Source organism: Dermacentor albipictus, chromosome 5 (genome assembly GCF_038994185.2).
Source record: "Dermacentor albipictus isolate Rhodes 1998 colony chromosome 5, USDA_Dalb.pri_finalv2, whole genome shotgun sequence".
Classification (NCBI taxonomy): domain Eukaryota; kingdom Metazoa; phylum Arthropoda; class Arachnida; order Ixodida; family Ixodidae; genus Dermacentor; species Dermacentor albipictus.
The window spans coordinates 146,993,460-147,021,182 of NC_091825.1; the positions used below are offsets into that span (position 1 = coordinate 146,993,460).

General features: G+C 46.9%; 1 protein-coding gene across 1 annotated transcript in view; it reads right to left on the minus strand.

Moving 5' to 3' along the window:
- Positions 1-25,660, minus strand: part of LOC135906249 (suppressor of lurcher protein 1-like) — a 495,728-nt gene extending 470,068 nt beyond the window's left edge. The window contains exon 1 of the mRNA XM_065437549.2: positions 24,792-25,660. The gene's annotated coding sequence lies outside the window, so the exon portion shown is untranslated. The remainder of the gene's footprint in view (positions 1-24,791) is intronic.
- Between the last annotated feature and the right edge of the window lie 2,063 nt (positions 25,661-27,723).

Genomic DNA, 27,723 nt, shown 5'->3' on the forward strand with positions numbered 1-27,723 from the left:
AAAGCGCGTGTGGAATTGCGAAGCCCAACAAATCTAAGGCTTGATGTTTGCTCCTTTCGTCGTAATCTTTTTCCCTCTTTTAAGCCTTTCTCGGCAGCTTGATAACCGCCGCAAGCACAGCACTGCGAGAAAGAGCTCATCAGAGGCAACAAAAGGAGCACGAGTAATTAAGCGCTCCCACCGACCACTCTTTTCCGTAACGCCGAGTCTTCACAATGCCTTATTTCTCTAATGAGAGCATGTAAGCAGCCGCTCAGGGCAAATCTTCTGCGTCTCGAGAGAGGGATTTGCGTTATCGCGCCGAACGAGGCACCGTTTCTGTTTTACCGATTTGTTGATCAGGCTTCCGGCCGCAAGCAAGCCTTCCCGCATCGCATCTCAGCTCCGAAACGGGGGCTTAAGGACAATGGAAGGCGTCTGGCTGCAAAAGCGCAAAAGCAGCGGGGCGAGTGCAGAGAGGTAAAGCAGAACTGAAGAAAGCTTATACGCGCATGCGCATTGCGCGCGCTGCGCGCACGTGTTCGATTGAGGCCAGCCCTCTCGATTCAGCAGAACTGTGCAACGCTGCACCAACTATAATGCCAGCGCTGGAGTTACGACAATAAATAAAACTTTTTTTCAGCCCGTACAGCGCGACCTATGTTAATTATTGAGCTATTGGTCCATCCTCCGCTATGACGTGCGTAATCCAGACGAAACGGCGTCACTAAACCGTGCGGAAATACCCCGATGCTGTCACCTCCAGCAGGTCGTCTTTAAATGAAAAAAATTATGGGGTTTTACGTGCCAAAACCACTTTCTGATTATGAGGCACGCCGTAGCGGAGAGAGAGAGAGAGAGAGAGAAAGGCAAAGGAAAGACAGGGAGGTTAACCCGAGATCATCTCCGGTTGGCTACCCGGTACTGGGGGAGGGGCAAGGTGGTCGAAATTTCCGGAGTGGAGGACTCCGGAAATTTCGACCACCTGGGGCTCCTTAACGTGCACCTAAATATAAGTACCATCGGTGTTTTCGCATTTCGCCGCCATCGAAAGTCTTCAAAAGAGGGTATATTTCTGTGGGTCAGCACCACTCACTCCAGAGAATGCAAGATAAAGCCTTTCCGCCTTCGCGTCTGCGCTGACTACTCGAGAGGCCCGCATATTCTGTCCGCTGGAGCCACTGCCTCACTCGCTGCAACTCTTATATTGGACCGCAATGTAGGTATTGGCTCCCCGACACCTACCTGTTTACATCCCTTATTTAAATACTCCAAACGCATGGGCACAAGACAAAAATAAATGGAAAACAGTCATCATTGTCGGTGACGTAGTGTCCTACGAAAATTCGCTAGAGGGAACTCTTGCACTGCGATCGCTCAGCTGCCCCGAGAATTTTGTTTAACATGTGTATTTGTCTCATCTTCATGCTTGTGGCATCCCACGCTTTCTTGGCTTCATTTACTATACGCTTTCTTTTTCCTTTATGGGCTAAATTTCGAATCTATAACACTTTTTTTTCGAATCTATAACACTTTCTTGCGCTCATGCATATTCATTCCTGCGTTGATAAACGTAACATTTCCTTGACTGTCTTAAATTTGCCAACTCATAAAGCCTTTTTGAAGCCAAATGAACGAATGTGGGACTAATCCGCGCATTAAGCATCAATATCATGCTGGTATAAACACCATGCTTGTAGCATGCATAGGCACTGTTGTCCCCCAGTGTTCGCAGTAACACACTTTTGCGGGAAACTCGATGGTCAACGAATAACATTGCGAATGTGGACTTGCACCGTCCGGCACGAGTCCTAGCTTACTGTATCCACTACACGCTTTTAACGGGACATACGACAGGAAGGGGAGTCCAACGAGCTAGTCGACGATAGGAGGGCACGAAAGTACGAACGGGATCCAGGAAGGAAGCGGTGGGGAAAAAAAAGAAGGGAGCACGAAACCGCCTGGCAAACAGAATTGGACGGCAGGCGGCTATACTTGGAAGAGGCGTTCCCGCGCCGCGTGTTTAAATTCACTTCCTTCCGGTAGCGCGCTGGTTCCACCGTCACCTTCTCGACGTCTTCCGCACTTTTATTCCGCGCCTAAGTGCGTTGCTGTACCGCCGCCGCTCGCTTAAAACCCGCGTTTCCCTACGCCTTCCCCCCCCCCCTTTTTTTTAACTCTCTGGACGTATCTCGTCCCTTCTCTCGACAGATTCCGCTCTAACTCTTTGGCGCCAGATCTCCATTTGCGCTTTCTAGTGCTGCTGGAAATGGATGTACGCTTCCTGCCTTTAGAGAAAGCGGAGAAGGCATGGTTGAAGGTGGTAGAGGTACCCTGCAAGCAGAGATGCGTCGCTTTCCGGAGCGGATGGCGTTTCGCTCGGCGGTCGTGTCACAAGGGCGGGGATGAAACGTGCAGGGACCTTCTCACACTGTCGGCCGACTGTTGCTCGTATTTTGGCCCCAAAAATTCAAGCCTTAAGACAAAGAGGTAGGAAAACTACACGGTGGTTGCGCAATCAATCGACAATATGGGCTTCTGAGTGCTGTTTTCAGGTAAAAATTATCTCGTAGCTTTGGTGGTTTCTTTCTTATTTTTTTTTAGAAGGAGCACGCGAGTCCACTATAAAAGAAATGCGCTTTTGTCAAAGTTCTGTCCTCCAACCACCTTTAATCGGAGCAAAGGACAAGCCCTTGATCGTCCAGCAAAGGACAGTCACGCAAAGATGTTTTTTTTTCTTCTTTTTCTCTCACAATCGCAGGTATTGCAGTTATTAGTGTCCCCCATTACAATCAGGAAGGAACATGCGTCGGTGAAAGCATGCAGGTCCAGTGGCATCCTTCGAATTGCACTTAGGAATAAATGCGGCGGGTCTACCGAGATCGTTAAAGCTCGTGCCGCGTCTGCCCTCGACAAGAAAATCGAAGCGCATTCTGCTGCGCCACGTGTTGCGCTTAATTTTGCAACAACAAAACAAAGCTACCTTTATGAATTGCAGAAGGGCAGCGGATTGGGCGAGTTGGTGTTGCATGCATAAGTACATCAGTTGCAAGAAGGGCGCTGTCTACCAAATTCCTTTATCTCGTGGCCAAACTTACATAGGCCAGACAGGCCGTTGCATCAATATTAGACTAATGGAGCATGCCAATTCATTAGACAAAAAAGACACTAACCTGGCAAAGCATTGCAGTATTTGTAAATGCGTACCTTTCTTTGATGATACAAAATTGTTATTTTTTCATAGTGAGAAGACTACCAGAGAAGTCGCTGAAGCATTTCATATCATCAGAAAATCTAATAGTTGCGTTAGCAAAACATCTTTAATCTTGTCAGCGAAAGAAATGGCATTGCTGCATAAAGGGTAGATTGCAAGGCAGGTACAACGCGTGCGAATGTTGGCTGTCCAAAGTTTTTATCTGATCATTGATGTATGACTGGGCGCATGCGTGCCCAGTTTTGTGCGTATAAATGTTGACTTCTCACTTCATATAAATCAGTTGTAAGTTCAGCGCCGTGTTTGTCTCCTCCTCATTCTGGTCCTGTCGTTTAGCGCTGTTTGAATTTTATTTTTACCTTTATGAATCTACAAGTACTACAATTACAAAGTGGATGTACGAAAGGAGCTCTGTCACAGGCTAAAACTAATAAATAAATTAATTAATTAAATAAATCGGAACCACCAAAGCTTGGAACAACATCTTGCGCGACGTCCAGTCGAAAAAAACTTAGTGCCCTTCCACTCTGTGAAGAAGGATGACCAGTGAAGCTATGTATGTGGGCCCCTTAAGGGCGCACCGCACCTCTGCCGCGGGTGGGCCCGGTGATGCCCCATTTTTGGGATCGGTGCACGTATGAGGCGTGCTTAGAGGCTGCTTCCCCTCCGCCGCGAGTTAGCCCCGTATTGAAGTGTCTTCGGGATCGACCCATGCTTGCTTCACCTCCGCCGTCGGTTAGGGATCGGCCACGCATGAAGAATTGTTTATTTACGCGTTAACGCGATCCGCCAGATCCTAGCCATAGACAGCTTCGTTGTAAAAAAAAATTATTCAGATCGCGCGCATGCTCGAATCTATGCGAAGTGAAGCTATCTAAAACGGTTCATTCAAAGGTATACAACTAAATGCGATGCGTACAAGTGCGTCGACACGTATATAAATTCTTTGTTTTCGATTAACGTTGTTCTTGGACCAATCTCCGTTACCATGTTATTGCTCAGCGAGAGACGCGCTTTCTTTTTTCGCGCTGGAAGTTTCTGTAATGTTATAGCTGATCATATCTATTGCAGCAGACGTGCCTGACCAGTGTATCACATTACGACGATTGAAGCATGTGTTCGATACTATCGCTCTGCGCGAGTGAAGCTTGTTTTTGTGGGCACAAGTTCGCCCAATAAACAGTTACTTTTGTGACTCACCGTTGTGCTACAGTCTAATTGTTCACCTTCACGACAATTCGAAAGCTTTAATTTTTATTTAATGTGACGTGTAGTCTTGTTCAGTGCTTATGTAGCGTGCAGGTCGAAACATTAATGTCATGTAATCCCTCGTGTTTATGCAATACATCCTTCACAAGCTGTGCCAACAGCAGAAAATAAATGCTGTTACCAAGGTCTCTCCTCGAGAATTTCCTTCCTGCGACGACGCGCAAGTCACCATGTTTTATGCAAAAGTGCAACTGCGAGACTAGCTTAGTAAGCAACACGCGCGTGCGTACAGCACGAAAACAGAATTTCGCAAAAACTAGCACGCCACAAAAATAGGGCAGAAAATGAGTTACCACTCCTCCAACCCTCCACCCCTACACATACACTTATTTTTCCTCTTGCATTTTTGCTTCTTAAAAATAATCCATCCATGTAATTGTAGCAGTGAGGGTGTTGCTTTCGCTTCAGGGGTGTGTAAAATACTGCATAAAGTAGAATCAAGAAAAGACATAACTCATGACCTAAGATGCTGGCCTCAGGCTCCTATGACGGAGAATCCGGCGCTTGCGTTCCTTCAAGCCGCTCACGTTTCACCGCGGCAGCCAGAGGTGTGGAATGCGAATGCAGCGCCAGCACTGACGTCGTGGTGATGTGGCGAACCACTGCTTGGAGGAGTATTGCGATCACGTCTGGCCCTGTTTCGGGCGTGCCACTTAGCGGTCACTATCACTGCACCAAAGAGCGCCTACAACACTACGCTTCTTTTCTTTCTGTCTTGGTCTCGCTCAGCTTTTATGTAATCGCCCATTTTTGCAATTAGGAAGAACGGCGCAGATCGTGAACCAAGACACATGGTTCGATAGTAGCAACTTCGGTTACTTAAATGATTGCCGATATTGAATCCTTGCTGCACTCTGCTTTTTGGTTATTTTATTGCATTACCATGAAAGCCACGAGAAGTTTAAACTGCCCCTTCGGGAGCCGAACCTGATTAGGTGCAGTCGCTACTCCTTCTTTTGCCTGCAGCGCAAGTTTTCTCTTAATACATGTGCGAAGCAACTGTGTACATCTTATTTTATGTTTTTTTTTTCATATAGCGTTAACTTGTCGCAAGACCCTCCCGCGTCTGTCGGACATTTGTTCACCTTACATTTAGCTCTATTGCTTATTATTCTGTTTTCTTGCATCCTGCTCGCGAACTGTGCCATCGTTTTATTCCAGTAAGTTATTCTTATGCAATCTTCTCTTTTATGTGTCCCGCTTTTCCAGAAACGAAACGATACACAGCCATTCACTTAACCTAAAACAATTTATTCTTGATACAAGTTGTAATCTCTCTTTGACCACAAAGTTGCACTGCAGCAACGAAAATTCTCCAGCCGACTCGTTCTTTCACACATTCATTTATTCACTTACTCTCAAGCTCCTTCTCTAACTCACACATTCACTTAATCTCTGACTATTTACTCGCTCCCGCACTCGCTCGTTCACTAACTCACTCACAACCACACGCAGCCCTCACTCATTCACTTAATTACCCACATGCGCGTGCAACCACTCTGTCTGACGTTCTCCCACGCTCACTCATTCACTCACACACTTGTGGACTTGCTAATTCAGTTATTCACACACTGATTCACCAAGTTACTCGCTCCACTCACTCACTCACTCACTCACTCACTCACTCACTCACTCACTCACTCACTCACTCACTCACTCACTCACTCACTCACTCACTCACTCACTCGCTCACTCACTCACTCACTCACTCACTCACTCACTCACTCACTCACTCACTCACTCACTCACTCACTCACTCACTCACCTCAATTACACTATCGCACCCACACTTTCTCTCTACCCCACTCTCAGCAACTCGCCTACACGCCCGCTAACCCCAGTCGCAAAATTGCTCGCTCACAGGTACCCACTCACACACGTCACGCGCAGTAACTAATTTGCGTATTGCCCACGGCACAAGGTTCTTGATGCACGGAGAATGGGCGCTCGAGCCCCGAGGCAAGACACGGAGGGTTCCGCACTCCATTAACGTAATGCAATCGGGCGACCTCCCAAGTGTAGCGGTGCCACGAATTATGCTGCGGAACGGGCACGTACTACGTACACAGCAATGTAGGCGATCCAGTAGCTGTGCCAAATGGAAACAAGGCCGGAAAACGCTCGGCGTACGAATGAGAGCAGCAAGTTAGTGTCGCCATTTCGATAAATTGATAAAGAAAATGAACAGACAGGAAGGAGCGAGAATAAGACATATTGGAAGAGGTGCAAAGGTCGCAGTTTTCATTCAGGCAACACTACGCTGAAACGACAGGTCGTGTCTCCCGGTCACTGACAGTCAGTACAATTTTTTTTTTTTAGAATTACGCACCTCTTCACTCTCTAAGTGTGAATGAAAGAAAAATAGAGCCTGACAAGTTCAAACGCTTGACAAATTTTGTAAACCTTGTAGTACATCAATCGGCACAATTACGAGCATTTCTTCTCTACAGCATCCCTTCTCTGCTTTTAGCAAACCACGCCAACGGTGTGAATAGAATTCGAGGTGCAAATGAACCGCCTGCCGATGGGCTGCAGTGACGGAAGGCAGGTTAGCGTTTTCGACGCATTTTCACGTGTCTCTGAGTTGCACTTCATCGCATATGTATTAAACATTCCGTGGCAGCAAAATTCAGCAAGAATGATGCGACTATATCTAATATTTTGCAGAAATAACGTCTGTGGAAATGTAATACTCGGAGAAATGTTAACAAAATGAAAAAAAGTTGAATCCACATAGAAGAGCCAGGCTGCTAGAATTTTATTTTTCATCTTGCGGAATGTCGTTGAGGTCGTTTGCTTCACTTATGTTCCACAACCTCGTGGTGTCAAATTTATTCGACCGAATTCTACCAACTGGTAGGGGTGATCCGATATCAATGGGAGAAGCCTTCCTTGTCCAGTGAAGATAAATATTACCAATTACAGCTATTATGATGACCCTGCCAGCTTCTAGCGCCATACAGAGCCCATTTAGGAGAGCAACTCCTTCGCAAAGGCGGCAGTGTCGGATTAGGTGCCCGAGGAGCAGAAACAAATTTTAGTTGAATAGCGGAGCTTTCTTTCTCAAAACCTGAACCTGTGTAGCTACATTCAACTTCAACTAGGTGCCACGTTTTCTTTTTATAAATCTTCCTGCATGTTTACGGAGAGTTCCCGGTTAGCTCATTCGATAAAAGAATTCCAGCGTGTAGGTGTGTAGTCACAGATCCTTGGTTTCGGATAGAGAAAATTTTTTTTGACAATAACGAATGCAACAGAGAGAGAAGGGGGATGTTCAGGTGGTGTAGTTACATTAAATGTCGGCTGCAAATTCACGCAAAACGAAGAAGAAACAGACAGATCACTGCAGTTTATCAAAAGGGACGCGGAGAAAGTACGCCGGGAAAAACGCGCCCATGTGTAATGAGTTTCCGGCAAGCGAAATTCCCCGCTAAACAATTCAACTTCAAGAAATTTTCTTTACGATCCTCGTTCAGCCGCGAATTACGATTGCAGGGAGCCAGGCTAGACACTGGGCCCGATTAACGCGTCGCTATTCCCTTGCTGCTTGCCGCAACGCTGACATGGGTTTCCCTGTTCTCAGTTTCCAATCTTCGTTCTAATTCCGAGCTACACGAGCTGCCTTCTCCAAGAGCTGTCTCGTTTATTTACTCGCACCTCTTAGTCGTTCACCGCGTGCGTGCGTGCGTGCGTGCGTGCGTGCGTGCGTGCGTGCGTGCGTGCGTGCGTGCGTGCGTGCGTGCGTGCGTGCGTGCGTGCGTGCGTGCGTGCGTGCGTGCGTGCGTGGTTATATACTAAATAATATAGCATCTGGGTATGTTGTACACCTGGGGCAGAAACACGCGACGGTAGTTTTTGGAACAAGCAATTTTTCCACCGAGCGGTTTTGGTTAAACTGCCGGCAATGGAAGAACGAAGGACACGCGTCATACTAGTCAGTTCTTGCATTTGCACTCTCATTGGTCGCTCTGACGATTTCAACCGACAACTCGATTTAATTTTCGCTTGAATATATTAGGATGCGCTCCTTCGAATCTCGTGATTCTAATCCCCTCCTACTTTTCAGAAAGCATCAAGTAGAATGAAAATGCGCACCCCTGAATTTGAAAAAGGAACTGCTCATAAAGTAGTTTTGGACTCAAAAAGAGACAGAAAGGAGAGAGGAAAGGGGGGGGGGGGAGAACTACCACCAGAGAAACTTGCATTTATACTTTCAGGTAACGAAATTCGATCAAAGCGTAGGCAGGGGTTTCTCTCATGCCACGGGCAAACCACAATATCTTCGTCGACACTGAAAAGCGTCTCTATATTCTAAACTATAATCTGCGTGCCAAAGTGAAAGGCAAGAATAGGGATCGCGACTTCATTAGTTCGAACTTGCGTGGAAGTTCCTTCAAGCGCGTAAGTGTATGTGGGTGTCTTCTTTTTCGAACGGACGCCGCTAGGGACGCGAAAAAGGCTCACGTTTTAACTAACACTCAAGGCAGAGGGGTGTTAGGTATGCATATTTGCCCTCCCCGCTGCGAGAAATCCGTGTAGCACTAACAGGTTCAGTGGCCTGTGTGTCGAACAGACGAAACTCCTTGTCTACGAGGGTGATCTGGAGGGCCCGCAGTACTCAGGAAAGAAAAAAAGGCTCTCATGACTGCCTTTCTTCGAGACACGGAGTTGATCAGCGATCGGTGATACATCCTTGCTAACAAGGCACCAGATGCCCAGGCGGGACAATCGCAGGCCAGGCATGCCACGCTAACCCCCGGCTGCAGCAATACCACCAGCAAGCGTGGTTGTTGTTCGGCCCACGCCCACGCAAAGGCCAATCGCAATCAACCAGTTCGCAATCGCAATCTCCACGCATTGAAGCTGCGTTCCGTTCCGCTTTACTGCACGAATGAGATTACGACAGGACAGTCACAGTTGTGCTGAATTCACCTTATCAGGCTGCACAACCGTTCGAAGCTAAGCTAGTTAGTTTTCCTTTAACCCAGCGAACAACGCCTAAGACTTGACAGGAGAGATAGAAACAGAAAAGGAACGCCATAAAGTGATGTTTATCCCGCCCTAAGCCTGCCATTTCTTGCGTGTTGCCTGCAGCTCCACCAGACCAACAAAATTTGTCCCATTTCAGTGATAACATCAACAATTAATAGCAAAGAGAAGTGACAAATGATGTTCATGTGGGTCATGAACGTATTTGTTGCTAGTCAGCCACTGGTCATTTAATTTATTTTAATAACCTTTCATTAAATAGATTATTAGGCGAGGTATGAGTGGCGAAAGCTGTCGAAAACGTCAACAAAAGCCTGAATGTAGCAATTAAAGGTACCGAAATTTTACGCGATCCTTTCATGCGGCCTGAAGAGACTATCTGCAACGCATGAGGGGCATCATGTGGCAACTTCTTTGTGCGCCAGTTGTTTTAATTACTACACCAGAAGTAAGAAAAGCTCTGAATATCGCGCGTGGCCCCCAAAGCGATACTCGGACATATAGGGTCAGAGTTTCAGTCAATCAATCGATCAATCAATCAATCAATCAATCAATCACTCAATCAATCAATCAATCAATCAATGCTCACTGGATCTGACGTGCTCGGAATGCAAAAACGTCCGTGTACCATGCTTTGCGTACCCATTAAAGAACTAAGAACGGTCAAAGTTACTCCCGAGTCCTCCTCCACGCCGCTCATAACTCTCAGAGTAGTTTCGGTAGGTTATGTCCCATAAATACTACTACTACTACTACTACTACTACTACTAATAATAATAATAATAATAATAATAATAATAATCATAATCATAATAATAATAATAATAATAAATTAATGAAATAATGAAATAATGCTTTTACCTAAAACACATGGTGAAAGACAGAGAGCGGAGCAAAACTTCCTTTTGTCCTTTTGATTTTGGAACATTCTGAAATAGTGTTGAAGAATGTGCGCGAATAATCTGGCCAATATTTAACGCGGCTTTAGAATATCCGGTAGTATAAATTCAGTTTTCTGGCTTCATCGCACATGTTAAGGATTTGCATTAGCATTCAGTAACAGAATATAGCCTGCCGTCAAAAGCAAGAAAGCACAAAGCTATACCTCACATGCATATCGTACTGGCGTCTAAATTAAAGGAAGCATTTCTCTCTCCAGCGCATCCAGAAACTTTCCTCGATTACAGAAAGACGGTGAAGTCCCACACGCGAGCTGCCAAATGAGCGACACCGTATAATTATTCGCGTACGGAAAATTTTCTCTTCTACACTTTCTTCCTTTTTTTTCTCTCTCTCTGTCTCTCACGCGTATTACTCGCATCCGTGCGAACGCGCCAAAATTAATTACCCGCTCTTTGTGCAAGCCGCGAGCGAATAACTTCGTCCCTCTTCCGCCGCGTGGCTTGAGCGAAGCTTCGTGCGTCAATTACATGCGAGGTGTCGCAGCACTGGCTCGTGGAGAGTTGTAATAGGACTGCCGCGGAGCCCCAGCCGGAATTCATTAACTCTGCCATAACAATCGAATAACGCTTTGTCGGGAAGAAAGAAGGCGTCCGTCTAAAACAATCCAATGGCGCCTGCCAGGGAACGCGCACCCACGTGAAAGCCTCGAGATCGCAGATGCGACGCCCACGTGTGGTATTAAAAGGAGGGTACCGAGGCTCTGCCATTGTAGTTCACGACTGGTTCACGACTTCACGACTGGACTTGCGCTGTGCACAAGAATGGGGATAGACGACGGGTATATGCGTTGGTTATTAAGGCCGCCTCGGCGGAGACGCTTGCACTTCTGAAGTCGGCCATGCCAAGTGTGTTAGGTACGCACATAATCTTTAAATTCAGGTAGATTTGTGCCGTGCTCCTCTGTACGCATACAGCTGTCATGACTGGTTCTGACCACGCGTCATGTTGATCACGTCAGGCGCGCAGAAACGTGAAACCCACCGCGGCAGCTTAGCGGCTACGGTATTGCGCCTGCTAAGCACGAGATTGTAGGTTCCAATCCCGGCCGTGATGGTCACATTTCGATGGGAGCGAAAGCCCCCTCCCCGCCCCCAAAAGGGGAAAAAACGCCCGTCTGGCACTTATTGGGTTGGTGTGATATCCTTTCATAAATATCAACTTCATGCCATCTTGTAAGTGTCCCTCCCACACGCACTCAGTGCTCGCTCCCTCCCTATATATATATGTCATACATGGACGTGGGTTCGTGCCCCACCTGCTGCCAGTTGTTTTTTCAACCACTTTCATTTCTATTATTTAAAATTTCTTTAATTCTATTAATAAATACATGCAATTTCCCCCATTGTGTTACTGGCGCCTTCGCTTTCTTCTTATGATATAACTAATGAAAATCGGGCCCCCGGTTTCCTTTCTTCGCGTTCATATACATTGCTAGGCTTACAGTACGCTTTGCGTCATATCCTTAAACACATATTGAGTTCGTTTTTCTAAGCACTTCTGAAAGCTTCTAATGAATTTCCACCATCTTTATCTAAATTCTCATATTTTTTTTTCATTCAGCTTTTAGCTACAATTTTGCAATAGCGAGCTCTTCAGCAGTCAAACTTTCCAGTCAATAAGCAAAAAATTTCCCTGGCAGAAAGCCCTTTTCTTCTAACCGAAATGAATGGCTCGTGGGGCTCTGCTGACCAGTCCGCTTTCGCGGCCTAGTCAGGGGTGACGCAAAAAGCAATTACTTTCTCTGGACACGTCTTTCCTCCAAGCTCTCCCTAAAAGTAAGCTACTGGGTTAACCGCTGGCACTGACACCTCCAGGACCTTTTCCCGTCTCATTACTCCTGCCCAATGAACAGGACAGATGTCGAGCCTAACAAATACCGTATACATCGCTATATACTTTGTCACCCAACGCCATTGGCATTCCTAGATAGCGTCGTAAATGCAAGATCCTGTTACGACAGGATATATTTGTCCAGTCTTTATCGTTGTATTTCTTTCTTTTTTTTTTCCTCGAGTGACATATGTGCCAGCTTCTCTTTGTTTCTTTGCAAGTGTTACTGTGCTGTGCGGTGACAGTGTGCGGCGACAGTGACCAACTGTGATTGTATGTTTGTGCTCCTTTCTTCCTTTATCTCTACTTTATTATCATTTTAGCTCCCCCTCCCCTTTTTAACCTTAATTTTTTAACCTTATCTAACGACATCATCATCTGGCGTCCTTGACCGTATTTTGCTTCCCTTGGCCCCCCTTTTCATTACTCGAACGAACCACCCGTCAGCTGCGCTACTCATCACATGACCTGCCCAAACCCACTGTTTCCTCGTCGTTTATAGGCCCTACTGTAGAGTAATAGGCGAGACACTGAAGATCGCCACTCAATGCTGTTGCTGACATCTTAGGCTACTACGGTGGCTGTAACGTATCTCTCTCGTTATGTGAACTCCTGTTCCACTCCACTTTCGTCATCGACCTCTTGCCGCAACGCCACTGGCGCGCCTTCACGCCAACTCTGGTGAACGCGGTACCTCGTCTCTCGTCGTGCTTGTCCAGGAGTAGGAGGAGTGAGTTGGACCTCGGCGATGGCGCCCATTAATTCTAATTGCGTTCCGTCGCTTACGTCATTAATCGCATTTGGACGTAAACAGGCACTGCCTGTCTTGCGGCGCCCGGGCTTTCCCGCATTTATATTGCATTTCCGTTTTGCGTGCCTTTGACCCATCCCCATTTTTCCCTGGCCAACCTACTTGCACAGCGTCAACGCATTGATCGAAGGCAGTCCTCGACATTCATTCTCTATAGTGTGCATCTGGGCTCCCAAATTCTATACATGGGAAGATACTTGCATCGTTTGACCACCAATTTCCCTCTGCTATTCGGTTTTTGTATCGATAATACTTACTGGCCTCATTCTACATACACAGGAATAGTGTTATCGCAGGCCATAGGTTACTAAGGTTAAGAGTGCTTCACTGCCATGCCGTTCTATCTCGCTACTAACTCTGTCTGAACTAAACAACTTATTTCTTTCCGCCAGGTTAGACTGCAATGAAAGCTACGTTTATGATACTGCCGACGTGAAAACGACGTGCCGCTTCGGCGCTCCCAAATAAATAATTAAACTAAATTATGGGGTTTTTACGTGCCAAAACTACGATCTGGTTATGAGGCAAGCCGTAGCGAGGGACTTCGGAATAATCTGGACCACCAGGGATTCATTAACGTGCACCTAAATCTAACTACACGGGTGTTTTCGCATTTCGCCCTCATCTAAATGCGGCCTCCGTGGCCGGGATTTGTTCTCGCGATCTCGTGCTTAGCAGCCCAACACCACAGCCATTAAAGCTCCCAAATAGTCCTATTGGCATTTGACAATGGCATAGAGCAATATGTCCGACATAGTTCCACAACATTTTGTTTCTCGGTTGATAGGGATTATCACAGCCTAAAACAGCAAAAGTATCCGCATTATCTCTTACAATATGGAGGTTTTTAGCATGCCCCCGATGCTCCTCTGAACTCGAGCTTTTGTACATTCAGCCGGCGTCAAATTGCGGCTGCCGCTTCGGGAATCGAATCCACGATCTCGTGCTCAGCAGTAGAACACCATGTCCATTAAGACACCGCGATGGCGCGCTGTCGTTATACACAGCGGGGAAGTTTGATCAAGATGTGGGCCTTGTTTAGGTAGGAGCCTCGTGTGTGGCCTACATATCAGGCGCTTAACATTAAAGAAGGAGGATTGAATCGATGATTTCCAGCATGGACAACAGAAGCAGTAACGCGATTGAAGAAAGGCTGTTGGTACGAGCCGCTTTGTGAGGCATTGATGCCAAATGGTACGCAGTCACGACACAGTGCCCGACACAGAACTCTTAGAGAGACGGCATCTAAAGTGGCTCCACGTGTGGAGCTTCTCGTGCTCTAAGCTACACACACAAACACGTCCGCTTTTCTAGTGCTATCAAACAAAAATGAAATAAATGACCCAGGAGCGTTGATGACAGTGGATAGGTATGTATGTTCATGCAAGCTAGCATTAGAACGATTAGCTAGGTAATTATGTTTCCAGTGCTTGTTTCGTTCTATATGTTCATTGATATTGTATGATTCCCTGTATGGGCTCAAGTGAGTCAGCAGTGACAGAGGCGCAGGCAGGGGTAGTGGGGGGGGGGGGGGGAGTGCAATCTGGACACTCCCCCTCCCCCTTTAAATTTCTGTGTGCCTTGATACATGCAGTGCCCTCGGTGCGGGAAGCAGCCAACTCTTGCCCCACGTAACGTAGACGTGTAAACTACGGCCTCCAAATTCCAATTCGCCTCTTACGGCGCAAGTGTCAAGTAACAGGCAATTAAAAGTTTGCCTTGCTACTGAAGATCTAGAGAGCCGGAGAGCTCTTCTCAATCAAGCCCAGCGAACCGCAGAGACAAGTGGAACGTTGGACTGAGGCACCCGCCCACCGCCAAAAACCACTGGCAGAAATAAAGTTTGTAGTACTTAGAACCTGCCATAAAATGAGGGGCGACAACATTCGCCTGCCCAGCGCCTGCTTTGAGGTCAGGTGCGGCCCGCCCCCCGTCTCCGAGAAAGATTCCTCGGTACGACACTCATTACGTAATAATAATAATAATAATAATAATAATAATAATAATAATAATAATAATAATAATAATAATAATAATAATAATAATAATAATAATAATAATAATAATATGCACCTTAAACATAGTCGCACTATGCAACAGATTTAGGCGACAGGCTTTATACATAAACCACGAAAACTGACACGGTGAACGGTGAAAACGGTGAAAAGCGAACAAAAGTGAAAATTATAACCTGCCACGCCAATAAAACCATACCAGCACAGCTCATCCCAAAATCGAAACCGTACAATAAAGCATTAACTAAGCTCTTCGCACTTGGACCATATTTAACATGACGGCCTTTGTACACGTCCGCGATATTCAATTACGCGAAACGGTATCCATATATACTGCAGCCAGATGCGATTTCTGAAGTGCTGCACAGTTTGCGTGTGAGTAACGTGCAGAAATAGATGCTACTGAAGGCCTGATGAAGCCTGGTCATAAAGAAGCAATCGTTTTTGACATACGTCGACCTTTAAAGGCCATATATCCTTCTCCCTGTCGTGATGCCACAAGATTTCGGAAACCGCGACCACCTCTTTGTAAGGAAACGCTTCAGGCTGAATGCGCCTCTTGATACTGATATGACAATCTTTACATCTTTATGAAAAGTGCTTCCTGAATTACACCCTGAGAGCAGACGGATATTCTAAAGCCCTTTTTTATGCATTTTCGATTCCTTTATCTCGTCTTCATTGGATAGCAAACTACCGCCACTTTCTTTAGATCGGGGAACAAGTTGTTCATACATAAAGCACAACCGTCGGTTGCCTGCCACGGAAATTGTAACCGCCTCCCTGTTCCTTTCCTTCAGAGTTCGTGCTTTTACCAGCCTTTCGTCAAATACCACAATTCTTTTGAGGCAAGCCTGCTTTCCTTAGACGCCCTACTTAGCCTCTCACGCTGGTGTTCACGTGGTGCTCGTCAGATGTGCACAGAGCTGCACGCAGGCATTTCAGAGCAATCGCTCGCTTCACTACTTTTTTGAGCGGGCCGTATCCCACCTCCAGATTTTCTTCTTTACTTTAATTTGACATGTGATTAAGGGAGACGTTGGCGTCTTTCTTGGCGCCGGCTACGTCTCTTCGCAGGGCAAGCAAACGTAAAAGAACAAAGCGACTGAAAAGGCTACAGACAGTCAAATGTCACCAACGTTTAAGTAGTTCCATGCACGAGTAAAGGAAGGCGCAGAAGGAAGTAAAAGGACAGTAATTCCCATATTCTAGAAAGTTACTCCACTCGACCGCGACTCAATGATGATGATCGCTTGGCAAACCCGTAGAAACTGGACGGCGACACATAGTCATCTAGCCAGCTTGAGCTACTCAAGTAATCTGTAGGTATTAAGCAGTCTATTATTTTGTCGATTTCTCCTTAATATTCGCTCTTTTTCTTAAAACCTCTATCTCTACCTTGTACAGTTGACCATTATCCATACTCATCACGGAACCTAACATATCAATTTCTTCCCTGTTCTTTTCCAACAATACTCTCAACGCCTCTTGTTTATCCCGACTTCTTACCAGTTAAAGCTTTCATCCGCTTTCAATTCCAGTGCTTCTGAAGGTGGATTTTTCCTATGGGTCTCGCTGGGTGAATATTTTCTTCGCATTCCATTCGCTTGGGATATGTGCTGAGTTGTCTCCATATTTTTGCTTCAGCACACACATGCCTCATCCTGCGGCAATTATTTGCTCCGGTATGTTTTTTTGTCCATCAAAAAACAATTCGGGCCTCAAAAGGAAACCCAATGCCCTTTGTGGTATCTTACAAATTTTCCTTTATAAATTTTTTTAAGAAATTAGATATCAGCACCACTCTTCGACAGTAGTCGCCACTGCGTTTCATGATCACCCGCGAAAATTTTTCATAAGTGTAGCGTCGCCATCAGTCAAATGGCGACGCTGTGCTCAACTCGGTTAAGTAGAGAAATGGTTTCGTGTCCGGGATCGTTTGTGTTATGCGGGGGTAATAGACATACATGGTTCTGCAACTAAATGAAAGTGCACAAGAAAGTCTCAACACATGCACATAAGCTGACAGCTTCGAAGAAATTCAAGAATGTATGTGGAGATGCGGAAACCGTGAGCTTTCATTAATATTCCTTAGATGGTGCAACTTACAAACACAATGTAACGGCGCGTTTGTATACGTACGAGGTGGGAAACCTTGAATCTGCTGACTCCTGTGTTCTTCGCACGATCAGCATGCCATTCAGTACCAGTGAGCGCCGTGCCTTGGCCAATGTTCCTTCGGGAAGAAACCTGCCTGTGTTCAACTTTTCACAGGATTCCAAAGCGCCTTCGATCCCAGCGTCTCGCACACGTCACAGAATCAACACAGGTACGGCGCATGCGATAAGAAAAGTCTTACCGAGTTTCCCCAGCAGAACGCAAGATAATCGATGAACAAGTGCGCGAAATGCTTCAAAAGGGAAAAATTGAGGAGTCCTGAAGTCCTTGGGTGGCTCCAGTGATACCCGTTAAAAAGAAAGACGGATTCACGCACCTATTGACTGCCTCCATTCAACCTCATTCTTTTCTTCAGTTGACTTGCGCTCAGGCTATAGCGAGATACCGATAGACACGGCGGGCAAAGAGAAAATAGCTTAGTGCCTCCAGATGGACTCTACGAATTCAGTGTAATGCCATTCGGGCTGTGCAACGACCCCGCAACGTTTGAGCGCTCTATGGAAACAATACTGCGCAAAGTGGGAGATTGCATCTGCTACCTCGATGACGTTGTAATTTTTGGTCACACACTAAGTGAGCGCAGCAAGCGCGTCGATGTTGTCCTCAGCTGTATCGAGAACGCTGGACTCGTTCTGAACTCAACGAAGTGTCATTTCGGTGAGCGGCAAGCATCGATATTAGGTCATCTTGTGGATAAACGTGACATCCGACCTGATCCACGGAAGTCTGAAGCCGTCGAGGAGATTCAAGCACCACGGCCTGTGAAAGAGCTGAGCACTTTTTTGGGACTGTGTTCTTAGTTTCGCCGCTTTATTCATCGGTTTGCTGAAGCTTTTTATCCATTGAATTGTCCTTTAGAAAATGACGCACCCTTCGATTGGACTGCCGAGAGGGACGCCTCTTTTCGACAGCCTAACTTTTTATGACGTTCTCCGACACCATTTTCATGTCCTACGTCATCTACCAGACACCTAAACAAGCTATTCTCCGACACTTTGACCGTTCCGCACCAACCGAAATTCATACAGATGCTAGTGGTGTGGGCATTGTGGCTGTACTGGCCCAACGCTTCGATGGCAGATAAAACGTTATTTCTCATGCCAGCCACTCGCTAAGCAAGCCAGAGCGCAATTACACCGTGACAGAAAGTGCATGTCTTGCCGTAATCTTTGGAAAGCACGGGGAAAGCGGGAGATGCAAATTAAAGACGGTGATCAAATCGAGAACATGGTAAAAGCTGGAGCCAACGTTTCTACACTGACCACTGACCATAACCCGCTGACCTCCAGCGAAGCAGATAATAAAGGGGTGCTATGCACACGGCCGACACGCCGGCTGACACACAGCCGTGTCATCGGCCATGTGTATAGAACCCCTTTTTCAATTCTACACCATCGCCGCTAACACACCTTCGGTCCTTGCCTCATCCCCCCGCCTTACCCGCTCTCCCATTTAGGAGAACCCTACCTTGATATACTGTGCCGAGGAAAGCATATGTCACCTTGAAAAAGACAAGTCCACTTGTTGAAACGTTGGCTCCCGCTTTTACCTTGTTCTCGTCTTCCCGTAATCTTTGCAGTTCAGAGATTTCGCTCGTAATTGTACGGTTCACAGTCGCCACGGCCCAACCACTCACTCTTTTGACTTGTGAACTTGCGTGATCCATCTAGTCGACTTGCGCGCTGGGCCCTTAGACTTCAAGAGTATGATTTCACTGCATTGTACAAGACGTCATGCTGACGCTGACTGCCTCTCAAGCATGCCACTAGCTTCCCACCTAGCCTCCCTGGCATCTGTCTTTCCTGACGGTGATGGATTCAAGACTAAGCAGATGAACCTTAGTTTGCTGCCGTGCTTTTCCACCACACGAAATTCTACACTAGCATGCCGTTTTTGTGTTCGCGATAACTTACAATACAAGAGGAACTACACTAAACTGGTGCACCCCTGTTGTTAGCGGTTCCGGAGAGCCTCCGTTCATCTTTTCTACGTATCATGCACGATGACCCCCATCTCAGGCCACTTGGGGTCAGTGCGGACTCTGTACCGGACTAAAGAACGCTTTTATTGGCAGAAAATACGTCAGACTACCAAACAATACGTTTCCAGCTGCACGGCGTGTCAGCGTCATAAAAAACCGAACATATATTCCGCCAGAAAACTTAAGCCCGTGCTGCCTCCACGCTCCCCTTTTGAGCAGGTTGGCATCGATCTTCTGGGCCCTTTTTCGCGATCCTCCGCGGGTAACCACTGGCTAGTCGTGTGCGTCGACTACCATACCCTTTACTGCGAGACGGTAGACATACCCTCCGCCACTGCTGCAGCGATCTATTTTTTCCTGCTGCGCTTCATCATCCTCGTGCATGGGCCGCCCCTGGTGATAATCAGCGACCGTGGCCGCCAGTTCACCGTAGATGTGAAAGAACTATATTTCGCTTGTATGCTTCTACCTTCCGACACTCGACGCCATACTATTCCCAAACAAATGGCCTTATAGAGCGTGCCAACCGAACGCTCACCAACACGACTGCAATGTATGTCGCGTCGGATCATAAGAATTGGGGATCAGACTCTACCATTTATGACGTACGCTTTCAGCACTGCGAGTCACCAGACAACTTGCTACAGCGCATTCTTCTGTGTGCACGCCCGCCTCGTTGTACTGCTTACACCATCCTCCCTTTGTCAACTACTGACGAGAATCCTATAGCTGACACACTCTATCGTGCCGAAGAGGCTCGTAGGCTTGTGCATAGGCACGCTAGCTTCTCAGGATACATCAAAGGCAAGACACCGCAGCCGCCACCACCCCGCTACCTATGCCGCTGGCGACTTGGTCTGGTAGTGGAGCCCAGTACGAAAGCGCGGTTTCTGCACAAATCTTTTGGCACACCATGATGGCCCTTTTGTGACACTCGACCACCTTAGCGAGGTGAACTATACCACAGCGCGCCTCACCACCAACGGCAGACGTTCTGCCCGGAATCAAGTAACGCATGTCGCCAGGCTCAAGCCATGCACCCAGCGCGAGGTCACCTGACTCGCCGAGTGAGCTTCGTCTGCGCGAGAAGCAGTGTAATGGCGCGTTTGCGCGTACGAAGCAGAAGAGGAGCAGCGGTGGAAGAGAAAAAAGAGAAAGGCTGCTTTTCGGTCTAGTGGCCTCGTCCCATCCGGCGCTTTCCCGCGAAGCCCTTTCTGAATAAACGCCTGACGCATTGTAACAATATGTTTGGTTAAAAAGAAACGTTAGGTCATCAGACCACGAGTGCCGTCTCTAGTTTATCTCATGCATGAACTTCAAAAAAGTGTCACCGAAGCGCGATCGTCCCTGCCGTATTTTCAGCTCGGAAAATAAATCGGTTAGATCAAAAACACAGGGTCAACCACTATATAGGGTCAACCAAGTGCCAGCGCTAAATATAAGGTCGACCTACATGATTAATCAGATAATTCAATGAATAAATCTTTATTACATATCTCTATTGTGCCTTTTTTTGTCACTTTCTCGTGTCCATTACTCCCTCATTTCTTATCGGTATTCATTCGTTCGCATAGCTTTTCACGCACAGTGACTACGACCATGTTTCGTTAGCGTCTACACGCGGCTGACATTTTTACAGCGAAGCTGTATATGGCTAGCCGATTCGTCCGTCTGTCCGTCTGTCTGTCGCCTGTACGTAGAAAGCTCCTTCGACGCAACCCCATACGCAAGCGCGAAAAAAAAAAGAAAAGAGAAAGAGAGGCGTGCGATTGGCTGCGCCAGTAGTGACATTGTCGCAGCCGACCGGGAGCGCAGCAGTTTCTCTCCGGCTCCGGAACGGGTAGGCCACGCGTCATAAACAGGCAGCTTTCCATCAGCAACGCCGTGAACAGAAAAGGGTACAAGCTCGTCTACGCCGTGCCAATGCTGCAGCGCGGGCACAGAAACAGGCTCGTGCAGCCGAGTGCAAGCAGCAACTGCGTATCGAGGATCCGGCAACCTACCAACCCATCGTTTAATGAATAATTGAAAGTAACCCAACGATCAGCACTAGGACCACAAGTTTCAGCTTCGCAGGTTTACCATTTGTACGGAGCTCTCGGGTGGTGAATGTTTTTTTTTTTTTTCTGGGAGTGTTGACAACATATTAAGATTCCAAATACCCCAAACCCATGGATTGTCAGTAAAGAAGATCCTTTCTTCAAAAGCAAGCATACTGGACGCGCGCGGTGAAAGCGCGGAGAGTGCAGGTACATCCAGGATGCCCCGCGCGCACGTATTTAGTGCATACTCGTCAAGTGGCGCTAGTAGAAACATATCGAGCACTCTACGAGTGTTTGTAGCTAATTATACACCTTTTACAGCGAAGCTGTTTATTCGGACCCTGTGCCATCGTTGTCGGACTTCACTGAAAAGCACCTCGTAACCTAGCGGGAGAGGAAAAGAGCTCAACAAGGGGAAAAAAGGTTGGAGTGACCACTTTCCCTTTGTGAGAATGATATCTTATATGCGAAAATCTTATACGATTGCCACACGGCGCATTTGCGGTGATCAAGCCAGATCGGCATTGAATTTATCGACGATTGATTCCACCCTGCCGCGAAATAAACAAACGCCATGCTTGTGGTTTTCGGGCAACGAACAGTGAGTGCCCAGCAAATGAAAGACTGAAACGCGATACTAGGAGCAAGTGGCTGCCAGCACTAGCTAGCCAGTGCCGGCAGCCGCGTCAGTCGTCAGAACGATTGCAGCGCCCGCAATTCCAGTGGTGGGCCCTTGTGCCCAATATAGGGAGCTTTGCATTAGTGGTTCCGCACATTTCATCCCAGCTACAACCATGGCAGGACCACGAGTAGTGCGTACCCACGAGGGGGAAGCTGCTTATCGCGAGCGTCAGCGAGAGTTGTCTCATGAACGGACTCGTCGTGGTAGGGACGACCCCGAGCTGTGCGCCAGAGATGCCGAGTTAAAACGGCAGCGCTCCTAACGCATGCTCCCCATGCGATGCACGCAAAAATGAAAATGAGGTGAACGAATGGTGAAACAAAAGATTTACAATATAGACTGCTTGCAGAGTTTGACTTGCAGGGAGTCACACTCGGCGTAAATAACACAGCTTCGCTGTTCGACCATCTTCACGGACTGAAAGGGGCGGTGATATTTTTTCATAATATCCTTAGTTACTGAATACTGCTACGTGTTCAAGGCATGGAGATGTATCTTTCGACACCATTTTCATGTCCTACGTCATCTACCAGACACCTAAACAATTTTTTTTTGGAAGTGGTCACAAGATAGCCAGATTACTGATACGTGAAACGCACGTAAAGTCAGCAAAGAAATCCTTGTCTTCAAAAAAAAAATTACGTGCGCTAAGAAGCGTGCCACGCGCTTTGTCACGTGCACAATAAGAGGAATAAATTACTACTCTAACGTGACCGATGATATACTGGAGCGAGCAAGCGCATAAGTAACAGCACAGCCAGGACATTTAGCTAATCGTCGGCAAAAATGGCCGTGTAGCCCAGTTTTTCAAAACACACGTGATCTTCGTCAATTTTCATTCAAGCGGATTGGTCTTTGAAGCATTCTGTGGTTTAAAAAGTAGGAGTAACTCTCTTTTGTCAACTTCTATACCTACCTCGGCAGCAATTTCAAAAGCGGAAAACACGTGCCGCGAAGTTTTATTCACTGTTTCTTTTTTCTTTTGCTCTTCCTTTTCCAAAATCCGGCTGGCCCCTTTTTATTTACATTAGATATTCCAACGAGCAGAAGGCACAGTTTGTTCGGTCTATCCTCAAGCATGCTACCAGCGAGATCCTGAGCTCAAGACGCCCATCAAGAGGTATACGCCCAGTACCTTCTTCTTCTGTCCAGTCTTTCTTACGAACATAACCTGCAATTTCCGAGCTGCTCAGTGAATAGAACGCCACTGCGCCATTGCGTTGTCCAATAGTTCCCACCGTCTTTCAAAACGGGCTTTCGACAAGAGACGGCACGATGAATGCGAGATCATGTGGCTGCCATTTGAAAGCGCACAGTGAAGACAGCACTAACGAATCTCTTTTTTCCGGCATACGATTTTCCCTCCTCACACACACAAACACACACCCCCCCCACACACACACACGCACGCACACACACACACGCACGCACGCACGCGCACACACACACACACACGCACGCACGCACACACACACACACACACACGCACACACACCCACACAAACACACACACACACACGTATGCAGAAATGCAGCACCATGCCATCAGTGGAAAGACACCGCACGTGAATAAAGTAAGTGTGATCGGCGAAAGCCAGACTACCAAAAAAACGTATTCATTCTTACACTCTTACACACACACACACACACACACACACACACACACACACACACACACACACACACACATATATATATATATATATATATGTGTGTGTGTGTGTGTGTGTGTGTGTGTGTGTGTGTGTGTGTGTGTGTTATTGATAGCATGTGCTATGTTACCTAGAATTGGAATTAACTTTGAGCGATGACGACAAAAAAGAAAAGAGAACAGAAAGGGAAGAGGCAGTGAGGGGAATGAGGTAAGAATCCATGGATGTACAAGTGCAGTGCCCGTACTGGCTCGGAGAAAACAGAACGGCTTAACGCCCGAAATGTTTCCCACCAACACCTGTCATAAACGTTGCGCGGCTCTCCGGCGTCCTTTATTGCATCCTGGCTAAAGCGTCGCGCCATCGAGGTAACAGCTTGCCCTAAGCGAAGGTCCCTAAAGTGCTGGGAGACCGTATGAGGAAAATGAGCGGCGACTTCTGCTTGCTCTAGCGTTTCGGCCACGCACACAATTTACACGCGTGGCTGGTCCAGAGAGCAGACGGCGTGATTAGCCCCGCAGCTTTCGGGCGCATTCTCTTTGCCGTGTGCGCTGCAGTCGGGCGTGTTTAACCGAGGGAAGTCAGGTGAGGTTAACCGCTAGGAAGTCCTATACTATACTGAGTTAATGCGTGCGATGGATTCTGTGTGCGGCAGTAACAGTTCATTTGCGCTCCCCATTGCACCCGTGCGTGTGTGCATTTTGTGAATGCGCGTGGTTGTGTGCGTGGTTCCTCTCATGCATAGGGTGCAAGTTTAATATCAGTCCATTTATTCAAGTTTAATATGTAGCGTCCTGTCGGTTATAGTTAAGGCACACAATGTCATGATATTTATTCTGCTAAGACGGCCGTCATTAATGAGCAAGCGAAGCACAAGAAATCGAATACGAACGAGCTTCTGATATGACATCAGTAGAATGAAATAAGGCGGCGATTGGAACCACCTTTTCGCCGCTACGGTTCCAATGGTTGTCTGTCCGTCGAGTCGAGCCTCAGTGCACGTTTCTGTTGTCAAATCTAGCTCTAAAGCGCGTGTGTATCCGCATCTGGTTGTGCTTAGTTGCCACGGGCACAACGATGACGCCAAGCGCGAGTAGATACCAGTAGAGCAAATGCTTTCCAACGCCATGTTAATAACCCTCACTACACCTAAATGCACAACACAAGGAACGACACGTTTACTTACTTGGAGTGAACTAAGAAACTTTCGGTCTTTGGCCTAATCCGGTCTTGTGGCGTAAAGAGAAGTTGTTTTCCTTCACCGCACCACAAACCGACTATGCGACTTGCTCGCTTCTTTTCAAGTAGTCGATGCACAAAGCTGCCGACGACGCTCGAAATGGCATATAGAACGCACCGGTGTTTCCCGACGTTCAAGAATCCCACGCACGATGATGGCGAGAGAGCGCTTCACGTGAGGCGCGTTGCCGCTGTACGGCACCAACAGGCACTCGCGTCACAGAAAGAACGAACTTCCGAACCGCGGTAGATTAACGAACGATCAAATACTGCGAAGCGAACGGTAGGAAAGTCCGCTATCGGTCTCGCGGGTCGAGCAGGATGACTTGCCGTTCTCGGGGAAGATCGCGGCGCGTCGTGTGACGTGGTCCCACCGTCCGGTCAGTCAACAAACGCTAGGCGAAGCTAGATGCTGCCGTTAAGCACCTCCCACTATTTGCCCGTGCCGAAAGAAGCGTTTTTCCGCATACCAGTTATTCGCTGTCTCACACACATCCACAGGGGCCTTCAGTCATTGTTGGAGGTCCGGGATCGAGCGAATCGCACGGAGCATGTAGATGTTTTGGGCTCCCCGCAATACGCTTAGCAAGCGGATCGAAGGCTATCGGGCAGATGCCGGACCACTTCGGCACCAACCGAGTGACGAAAGGTGCCCTGGCTTCTTGAGGATAGATGATCAGAAAGGGCGTGGCCACGCGCACGGCGTCACGTGGTTGACTCGGTCCATCATGACATCGGGCGTGGACGCGTTGCCCTCACACGGAGCGTGGCGGCCGTCATCGCAGGCGCGGACACGCCGGCGCAATCCGCCGCGTCTCGTCTGCGCTGAAATCGCACGCTAAGTGCTGGCGAGTGCTTGGACGACGGCGAAACCAAGCGCCATCTGTGCGAACGTTGGGGAACGTAGAGCGCTTCTCCGTTGAACCCGTGCTCCACGGCTGCCGAATCTCGGAGTCGATAGATTTCTGATCTCCTCTCCCTTTTAGCAGGTGAACATATGCGGAAGCACACCAGACTCAAGCCACATCTACGTTATCTTTTTAGCAGAAAAGTGCAAATATAATTTCCGCTTCACATTTTTAGTTGAGGAAGTACACATACTCTAATTTGTCACAACAGAAGCGTTATTAAATGCTCCTTCTCCCGAATGCGCTACCCCTGGCTTCGATTTTCGCTCCTCATCCAAATTATGTTTTTTTTTTATTTTTACGACACTGATTTAAGCACTTATATACATAGCAGCTTTCGCAGAGACAATTTCATCTATATTCTTTCTTTACTTTTTTTTCTGTCTATACGTCTCTTCGGGAGATGGGTCAATGTTCCGGCGCCCTTTCATCCACGATGCAGTTGACTGACATTTCTCCCTGGAAGAGCCAGGCTATTTACTCCTTTTTTTTTTCGCTGGTCGGTATGGGGTGTCATTGTCGTCTTCGTGTTGCCGTGGTACTTTGCACGGATGCTATCGTTCCCGCTCGAGTATATATATCTTTGTTCAGTGTGTGTTTATTCCCAAACAGTCTGCGTAGTTCCCTGTGGGTTCTTTCGTCTGCTTGTTCTGTTGTGACCACTATAAAACAGGACCTTTTAACATGAGGCCACCAATTATTCACAAGAGCTGAAATAAACAAAGTAGCTGAGACCTATTTCTAGATGTATACTGTGCACAACTGTAAATCTAGTACACACAAATATTAAAGTCATGTTAGAAATCCAGCCCTTATTTTTGAAGCTACTTAAGAAAAAATTGCAGCGAAGGAGAATCACACACATGCCTGATACGTTTTCAGTTTATGACTACCAGCCGCATTTCTTTTGGTAATGTCAAAGTAAAAAAGAAACTTTCGTACAGCTGCAATGTCGGCAAAATATCCTTGAAACGCTTCCAGTAATTCAGGTTCTCTGTTAAAGTTCAAAAACCTAAGCTTTAAATTGTTTCTTTTTCTTTTTGGAATGCTGCAGGTAATACACTGCTATTGCAGGAGTGGGAATGGTTATGCAAGAACCACGAGGAGTTGAATTGTTAGTATCGATTTATACGGTTGAGCTTCACACAAAAAAAAGAAAGACAGGTTATTATCTGCGATATGTATATTTAAGTACTCCTAAAATTTCTTCGGGTGCTTTGTGCATTTCCTTCAGTCTTGCTAGAATCATGAACTAGAAGCCTATTGTTAACTGTGAGTCGGTAACAACGACACCTCCTCTTAGACGTACTAAACTGTACTAGCTACAGCGCAGCGCACAACAGGATGAGATAAGGTATTACAGCCAAATACGTGGTATTATCTACGTCCCGATTAATTCATATTAAGAGGGTTATGTGTACAGATTTAACGCTTCTAGTCGGGTGCCACGCTTATTAAGATTTGGCGCGGCCACGCCCATCTTTAGGTAATTAAATTATTCAACAGGAAAGAAACGTCATCAATACTGGGTGTGCATATAAATTAGACGAAACTGGATGGCACTTTAAGGGCGACGCGACATTCAACTTGGTTTTCTGTTCGTTTCTGTATTGTTACGTTTTGCGCACTTCAAACCACAAATATATATTTCTTTTTTTTTCTTTCCCTCGTCTTCGTTATTCGCTAAGCGATGCTTCCTTTGTTTCTGCCTTGAGTTTTTGCAGTCTGTCTTCACTGCCAAATTTGTACTGGCGCTTTCTTTCTTATCTTTTCTCCTTTTCCTCATTTTTTTCCCTTTTGATCTTTATTTCCCGGGAGGTGCTCGCACACGAAAGTGCTACCGATAATGAATCGGATCTCATCTCGTCCCTTCTCGTGTGTCAACATTTTTTGTCCGCAAAATTCCTTCTCAATCCTCTCCAGCCTTTTTATTCTCCCAGAGAACAATTTCGTTTGATCCTGCTCTATGGC